Raw genomic sequence first — 9,762 nt, 5'->3', positions numbered from 1 at the left:
ATAGTTTTCATGTTTGCACACCATTTCATTTTGTTTCATTGCACATGTTCTTTTTTGGCACTATGTGTCCAGTTTTGTGTTGTTTTTTTGTACTTCCTGTTTCTGCACTGTCTTGTCTTTGCTCTGTTTGCACCTAGTTGCACACGTTGCACTTTATGTGGCTAGGACAAACTTCTGTCCTAGCTCTGTGTTGTTGTTTCTGTTTGTAACTATATGTTGTATGTTGTTTATGTAGCACCAGGGTCCTGAAGAAATGTTGTTTCATTCCATGTACTGCGTCAGCTGTATGTGGTTTCAAAAAGCTTCTAGACTGTGCTGGGAGAACTGAACTGTGCTGGACATAGTCAGACACACACACACACACACTAAATTGTCCTGTTTGTACGCACATGTCACTTTACATTTATATTTATATTAATCCTGTTTACATGTTAACTGTTAACTGTCACTTTAATATCTGCAATCACTGTATACACTGTTCTTTCATTGACTAACATTGTCTTGTTCATTGCACAAAGTCAGTCTATATGTTGTTTATCTGCCCTGTCTTGTTTTGTCTTGTCTTCCTGTGCACTTCTGTTGTATGTCTAGTTCTTAAAGACTGCACCTTAAGTATAGTTTAATTTTTTAGTTTAATTTTAATTTTTAAATTATAGTTTGTCTGCATCACTGTACTTTGTCTGTGTTCTGTGTAGCACCTCTGGTCTAGGAAGAACGTCGTTTCACTTCACTGTGTACTGCATCTGATATATGGTTGAAGTCACAATAAAGCTTCTTTGACTTGACTTGACTTACAGATACACTGTATATCAACTGCACTCTTCAAAGAAATCAACTTGCACACAAAAATACATATTAACATAGAATATGGATTAATATTAACAAGTAAATTGTAAAACAAACATTTTTCCACTCAGTTACATAACATTGTTTTCTATACAACATATTTCATACATAACATTTCTTTTCATTTTAAGGCATGCAATTAATGTTTATTCTCTATATAAGCAGAGGTGTGTAGAAACATGCTGACACACTTCATTACACTGACTTAAGTAACATTTTGGAAAATATGTACTTTTGAATTTAAAGGTGGACGTTTTTATTTAAGGATATTTTATTGTTAAACTGGGCTACATTTCAATTGTTACTCTTTAAATGACGCTATACATAATTCAGTTCACTGCATGCACTGAATCATCTGAAGTCATGCAGTGAACGACATGTTAAAAATGAGCTTTATTTGCATCTCAATGGAAACCGCTGCAGCTTTATTTGCATCTCAATGGAAACGTGCTACACCTGCTTGCAAAAATATACACATTATTTCATTTTTAAGAACAGAATGGGAAAATCCTGTACCTTATTTTCAGATGTTCAATCATGGGCATGAGCATGTGAAGAGCTTCACTCATTTATGTCACTTATCTGAAAACAGTTTAAGCATTGTTTTATGTAGTTTATATATAAACCACATCAACACTATTTATTATTTCATTGCATCCTTTTTCTTTTATTCAAATAAGCAACTCTTAAGATTATAGCTTTCACTAATTATTTATATGATTATTTGAACTTTTACTTGGGTAGTTTTTTACTCTATCCATTTCTGCATATTAGTTACTTATGTCTGTTGACCAAAAACACGTTTATCTTTAAAGCTAAATTGTTAGCAATTGTTAGATTGCTAATCGTGGTCCAACACTATCCATCACTGTAAGTGCTGAAAATGTTTATCTTTTGTATTGTGATTTTGTACTTCTGGGTTTTGGTCACAAGGGTGGTACAGGTGGATATTTAACTGATGATATTTCCTGTTTCGGAATTGAGATACGGATTGCTACACTTTGAGAATGAACTCTCAGGAGTTGGAGCATGCTGCTGATGTCAGCAAACAAGAGCATATGCCCACGGCAAAGGCCATGGCAGCTAAAATTGAAGCCTGCAAAGAGAACACAAGAGTAAAGTGAATAAAGTGAAGAATGCGATTGTGTCCATGAGAGTTAATGGAATGTGATGACAATGCGTCTCAAGTGTGTTCAATGCTGAAAACGAAAAAATCAAAGTATTGATGGATGATGCATGTGTTACACAGAAATTTGTTACCTTTACTACCTTCTGAGGAACAAACCAAACAAAATGAATGGTTTGATTCAGCTTCTAAGTAGTATAGAAGGATGTTGAACGGTGGATGGCTGAAGCTGGGAAGTTGCATGGCACAGATGCTTTAGGTGCGCAAGCGACGAATACAATTTCTGCTGAAGCTGATGAAAATCCCTGCATTACTCCTTATGATTCTCTTGAGTCCAGGCTTGTGGAACCACATGCAACATCTCAGTATATCTGTGAATCTGATATTGCACCCTCTGTTGAAGTTGTGTCCACAACACACAATACTCGGTTTCCTGATGTACATCTACAGACTGGAATGGATTCTGTTGATTTTGAAAATGAAATTCAACCAGTGAACAGTGTTTCAAACATAAGCAGCAAAGGATCTACTAAAAAGTCATCTCATGGATCGCAATCCAGTCGATCTTCCATTTCTTCCACTCGTCTTAAGGCTGAGGCAGAATTGGCTGCTTTATTGGCCTCTCAACAAATTCTGCAAAAGAAACATGCTTTGGAGGAGCAAGAGAAAAAGCAAAAAGAAGAAAGAAGGAAAGTCTGGAGTTGAAAGTGAAATTAGCAGAGTCAATGGCCAGGGTAAAGGTGTACAAAGACGTGAATTTGAATCACATGCATCTGTTCACAGACTTGTGTCCAACCCTTTCCAATCTGATGTGGAACCATGTGTACCATGAACTAGTGCGCAGGCAGTGACACAGTCTTTGCCTGTGGTCTTGGTGGGTCACATGTTGTTGATGCACAAATGGTTTCAAGTCATTCTTAATCTCAGCAGCAACAGCAACTACAACAACAACAGCAACAACAACAATCAGCAAGATATAAAACAAAACCTTCAGAATCTGCAGTACCTAATGTGCCATCATGGGATAATCAGTATGTTGTATATGCTCATGGATCAAGTTTTCAAAATGATGAGAGCTACCCAAACATACTTAATCTTAAATGGTTAATGGTTAAACAGCACAGCTTGTCTTCACTTTCACCCAGAAAATTTCCTTATTTTGATGGAGCCCCATTGCGCTTTTATGAGATCATGTGCTCATCTGAGGAGGTGGTGGAAAAGACAGTGGACAGCCCAGGGGATAGTCTGCACTTCTTGGAGCAATATGCACAGAGACAACCGAAAGAGCTTGTTTGAAGTTCTCAAGGTTACTGAAGGGCTAAGATCTTACTTAAGGAAAACTTTGGCAATGAGGTGAAAATAGCTTTGTCTTTTAGAAAGGGCTCTCTTGTGGAAAGCTATACAATCTGAAGATGCTAGGGCTTTACAAGACTAGGGTCTCTTCTTAAGGAGTTGTTGTAATGCTATGCATGATGTTCACTATATGAATGACTCTGATGTCCTGAGATTCTTGTGGTAGCCAGAAGGTAACAAACAGCAATCTAGAGGAATACAAAATGGTGGTTCATTTGTTTGGTGAAACATCCTCATCAAGTTGTTCAAGTTTTGCACTGAGAAAATCTGCAGCAGATCAAAAGGGTCTATTTGTTTCCAAAACACTGGATGTTTGTCTAGATCTGGCATCTAGAGGAGTGAAAGTGGATGCATTCTTGAATAATGAGATGTGGCATTCTGGTCCCACATTCCTTGTTTGACCACCAGAAGTGTGGCCAAAGGATCCAACCCGATGGAGGCTCAATATTGTCTCATGATCCTGAGATCAAAAGGAATGCTCTGGTAAACATGGTTGAAGTCAAAGAAGAATTTGATTCTGTGTCCCATCTCATTAATTACTTCTCCACTTGGATTCGATTAAAGAAATCTGTAGTATGGATCCTTTGTTTGAAAAAAATCTTGATGGACCTTAGCAAGGAAAAGAACTGCAGGCATCTCGTCTGTTCTGGTGCAGATTTATAACAACAGGGGATGACTGTTAACAAAGACATGCAGAAGTTTAAATCCACTGTGTGCAAGGACTTGCTTTCAGTGGAAGAATTGGAAAAGGCTGAAATGGAAACCATTCGATTTTATCAAAAGAAGAAATTTGCTGAGGAGTTGACAAGTTTAAGATGGAAAGGAGTAGTCAAATGAAATAGTCCTCTCTATAGGCTTAATCTAATACTTCAGTCTAATATTGTCAAGGATGGTGGACATCTTGGTAAAGCACTGATATCTGAAGAACCTAAACATCCAATTATATTGGCTAAAGGCTGGCACATTTCTGACTTGATTCTGTCCCAAATTCACGAAGAGATGGGACTTAATGGACGGAATTACATGCTGCCTGCCCTTAGACAGCGATATTGGATCCCTGGAGCTAGTGTAGCCGTAAGACGAATTCTAGCAAAATGTGTAGTGTGGAGAAGGTTCCATGGAATTGCTGGACATCAGCAAAAGGCTGATTTGCCTCAAGATCAAGTTTCACCAGACAAACCACCCTTTATGTATGTCTGTGTAGATTGTTTTGGCCCTTTTGAGATCAAGCGAGGAAGAACCATCATAAAGCGTTATGGAGTCATCTTCACATGCTTGGCCATAAGAGATGTTCATATTGAAACTATTGCATCATTAGACACTGATTCATTCATTCATGCACTAAGACATTTCATTGCTCGACAAGGTCAAGTACTTTCAGATAATGGAACAAACTTTGTTGGAGCTGAACATGAATTTCAGGAAGCAATACAAATCTTAGGATCTTCAATCTTCTAACCAGCTCCCACCATGGAGGGATCTGGGAAAGGTTCATCAGATCAATAAATAAAATCTTGAATTTCATTCTTCAAGGGCAAAGTTTGGATGAAGAGGGTCTTCATACATTCTTGTGTGAAGTAGAATCTATACTTCAATTGACCTATAACCAGATCATCTTTGGATCCCAATGACTTGGAGGCTTTAACACCTTATCATCTCCTTCTTCTAAAAACAAATCTTTCATTACCACCCAGATTGTTTGTGAAAGAAGACTTGTATGCCTGTCAAAATGGCACCAAATTCAATACTTGACTAATCAGTTTTGGAAAAGATGGATTGGTGAATATCTACCTTTACTACAAGAATGGCAAATGTGGAAGTTAAAGACAAGCAATTTCCAGTTGATGTTGTACTTGTAGTGAACGATAATGCACCTCAGTCTGGATCGGGAACAGCATCTCCAGCACCACCACACTGAGCACTGGAGCTCCTCAGGGCTGTGTGCTCAGTCCACTGCTGTTCACTTTGCTGACTCATGACTGTGCAGCAATGCACAGCTCCAACCACATCGTCAAGTTCTCCGATGACACGAACGTGGTGGGTCTCATCAGCAAGAACGACGAGTCAGCATACAGAGAGGAGGTGCAACATCTAACAGCCTGGTGCAGAGCCAACAACCTCTCCCTGAACGTCAACAAGACCAAAGAGATGGTTGTTGACTTCAGGAGAGCACAGAGTGACCATTCTCCACTGTTCATCGACAGATCCTCTATGAAGATCATAAAGAGCACCAAATTCCTTGGTGTTCATCTGGCAGAGAACTTCACCTGGTCACTCAACACCAGCTCCATCACCAAGAAAGCCCAGCAGCGCCTCTACTTCCTGAGGAGGCTGAGGAAAGCCCATCTCCCTCCCCCCATCCTGACTGTGTTCTACAGAGGGACCATGGAGAGCGTCCTGAGCAGCTGCATCACTGCCTGGTTTGGGAACTGCACCGTCTCAGATCACAAGACCCTTCAGAGGATAGTGAGGACAGCTGAAAAGATCATTGGAATATCTCTCCCCTCTATCACGGACATTTACACTGGATGCTGCACCCGCAAAGCCAACAGCATTGTGGATGACCCCCCACAAAACCGTCACACACACTCTTCACCCTCCTGCCAGCTGGACAGAGGTACCGAAGCATTCAGGCCCTCACAACCGGACTGTGTAACAGTTTCTTTCCTCAAGCCATCAGGCTCCTCAACACCGAGGACTGAATTGTACAAAATACTCTCTCTCTCACACACACACACACACACACACACACACACCCAGAACTGTACAAGACTAAAGAGAACTATACTGTACAAAAATCTCTGTCTCTCTCTCTCTCACACACACACACACTCTCTCTCTCTCTCTTTTTCACCTGTGTGGACACACACAAACTTATATTGTTCACTATTTATTGAACTACCTCAAACCCTGTTATTATTTCATTATGCTGCTATGTTTATATTTATGTTTATGCCTATTTCTATTTGCACTACCTCAACCGCTGCTCCTCTGTACATCATTTCTTTTTATTCCATTTCATTTTTTACATTTCACTACACGTTCTTTTTTGGCGCCAAGTGTCCTGTTTTTGTGTTGTCTTTTTCTTTTGTACCTACTGTTTTTGCACTGTCTTGTCTTTGCATTGTTTGTACCTAGTTGCACACTTTACACTTTATGTGGCAAGGACAAAAACTTTGGTCCTAGCTCTGTGTTGTTATTTTTGTGTCTGAACTATACATTGTATATTTCTGTAGCACCAGGTCCTGGAGAAACGTTGTTTCATTTCACTATGTACTGCGTCAGCTATTTGTGGTTGAAATGACAAAGTCTTTTGAATCTTGAATCTTGAACCTAGAAATTCATGGATCATGGGAAAGGTCATTTAAACAGTAAAGGACAAAAAAGGACTCGTAATGCTGAATTTTTAATGCTGATTTTGTGAAACCTGTTTTCTTTCATTTTTTCATGCTGACTTTTTTGTTAAGGCTGTTTTTCTTAATTGATAGAATTTTTGTGTTCTCTCTGAGAACAGGGAAGATCTGCCAAAAAACCACTCAGAGACAGTGAACGAATAGCAAAACAGGGTGAACAGGGTGTATTAATACTGAAAAAAGGCGTAATATATAGTGTTATTTATAGGTAAACAAAGACATCAGCAGGAACAGAAGTGGTGGTTGTCGTGTTTATTACAAAAAGGGTTATGGAAGAAGACATTTTTACAGAGTGTCTGTGTTCAGCACATGTTTATCAAAACATTCCAGAAAGAATTTCTAGGTCATAGACCCAGGATATCACAGTTATATGATAAGGTCATAAACCAATATGTTTCACACAGTCAGTCAGTGGGCCAGAGTCAACCAAGGAGCATGCCAAAATATATCAAAAATATATCATTAATTTTTGTGCTGTTATAAGTTATAATTTTTCTCTTTGGCTTTGGAATACCTTTTTGGACCCAGATTCAGCTAGTGCACCAGATGTCCCTGGACAGGATGCACATCAGGTGGCCACCTTAGCCCAACATTAGACCCAATGGCTAAATATAATGGCCTGCTGTTGGACATCATGAACTCACTACAAGGGCTTTTTTGTTTTTCCAGGTGCATCAGTTGCCTTGTCTCAGTTTTTTAGCTGAACCCAGATCACCCACCTCAGAATTTCTCAGTTCTCTGTTGGCTGCAGTGGCTTTCTCACTCATTGTGCCCTTACTTGTCACAGCCATCATCTTTCCCCCTCAGACACAGAACCAAAATTTATCATCACCATCCTCTTGGAAAGAGCTTTTGTTCTTGGCCACAGCTGTCTGGGAGGCTCACAGCACCTTCTGCTCCAGTTATGACTCATTTGATGATGATGAAGGCTGTGAAGTGGACAAGGCAGATGCAACATGGCAGAGTATGCAATGAGTTCCATTCCATCGCAGCATTAAGTGACTGGGGTAAAGAAGCCCTCATGTTATGCTTTCAAAATAGTCTTTTATCCAGTAAAAGCTTGCCATCGAAAGCCCTACTGACAGTCACAAGGTCCTCATGGATTTGGCCATCCACCTTGACAACCAGGTAAGAAACAAAGTGAAGCCATAAATTTGTCATCCCACAGTCCTCACACCTGGGGCCCAAGCCTCCCAAGAATCCATGCAGCTGGGTGGTACCAAGATTTTCCCCACAGAATATGACCGTTGCATAAGGACGTAGCACTGTCTTTACTGTGGCCTATTTGGACACTTTTGAACCACTTGTACTGAGCTTTTGATAAGGCATCAAAAACAACTCCTCTACCTCTCTATATTTTCCAAGACCAGGAGAAAATGTCTTTCCACCTTATTCACTCCTCCAATTTCCCTGTAGTCCTTCGACACCCTTGTCTTCAGCAGCAAACTTCCCATATTGACTGGATTTTCTCGGGTTCTCCTGACCCCACTACCAAGTCCCAAGAACCCTTAAACCTCTTAAAAGTTCCCCCTATAGATCACAACCATCCTGATATCCTGGTAGTATTTAGGGCCACCATGTTACTCCAATGCCCCCCCTTCCAAAAAAAAACCTTATCCAAAGGTTTTTAAATCCAGATATTTATTTGAAGAAGAAAACTCTTCCATCCCCTATCACCCCAGAACCACAAGTGGAAGGTACACATAACTTAATTGGGGTCCAGTTGGGGTTTAGATCTGCCACCATGTCTCCACTACAACTGAGGATCAGCCAGCAGCAGCAGTGCACAAACCTGTTTGGGGTTTTGTTCATTTTCCTCTGTGTCTGCATGGCTTTCCATCTACTAATAGGGAGCAGAAGGTGGAATGGCTGCTCGGAACTGACCACAGGTCTGTGTGATGACCTGCAGCAGACTAACAAATCATCTAGATGTTCTAGAGTGTATGGTGTGTTCAATTCACTTTCAAACTCTGACTAGTAAAAGAAAATAAACACCCTTGTGTTCCTTGTGGTGGTCTCCACAGCTCCCAGTTCCAGAAACTTCTGGCCACACTGGACTTGCCCATTACTCTATAGCAGGTAAGACACAAAACTGTGCTCTACGCCATCTCCTAAACCCCAGGAAAATGACTTAATTTGACTACATTTTCCCTAACTTTAACAAAATGGACATTAGGTAAATAATTTACATTGTTACCAACTAAAAATATGTGTGTTCCATGTTTAATCTCATTTTCTTCACCTGAGAGCAGGTGACACCAAATGCAGCTTATATGTACAAAAATAAAAACTCTGAGTTGAATTATATGCCACATTATTCCTGCCTTGTTGTGACTTGTTTTTTTGGGGTTTTTTTTTACATATTATTATTGTCTCTGTGGTTTTTTTTAATGGTGATTTTGTGAAACCTGTTTTCTTTCATTTTCTATGCTGACTTTTTGTTAAGGCTGTTTTTCTTAATTGATAGTTTAAGCCATTTAAACAACACAAGTACTTCTGGAGTGCAAAGTTATTTATTTCAATAAAACAAACTGATAAAGCTGTAGCAGCTACATTTCATTTACATTAAACTGTTGTCTCACTGAAAATTAGTTTTCTGAGGGGGTCAAGAATTAAGTCAACTCAATATCCTTTTATAGTTTACTCAAAACTATACTTTACTTTTACACAAGATGAAAAAACAGTGAAAAAAGAGAAGATACTTTTGATAGCTGCTGTAACCCAGGTAATAACTTGCACAAGATAAACGTCCAACTGATTTATAAATAACTACAAGTTTTAATAAATGTGTATGTAAATTCACAGAAGTCAGTGGTGTGGGCAATAAAGGGAAGTTTGAAGTCAGGGTTCCTCAGCACAGGGGCACAGGTGAGGGCATTTTTCAGCAGGAACACCTGCTCCATTGTTGTGGTCCATTGCACTCAGTCCGGTTATCCTTACTTGTTGAGATCTGAGAAGGTGGCAGCTACAGTGGAAAAGCTAGGCACAAAATATGGGTAATAATCCACCAGCCCCAGGAAGGCA

This window comes from Hemibagrus wyckioides, linkage group LG19 (assembly GCF_019097595.1).
Source record: "Hemibagrus wyckioides isolate EC202008001 linkage group LG19, SWU_Hwy_1.0, whole genome shotgun sequence".
Classification (NCBI taxonomy): Eukaryota; Metazoa; Chordata; class Actinopteri; order Siluriformes; family Bagridae; genus Hemibagrus; species Hemibagrus wyckioides.
The sequence above is the reverse complement of the archived record's forward strand: the minus strand, read 5'-3'. Positions refer to the sequence as shown.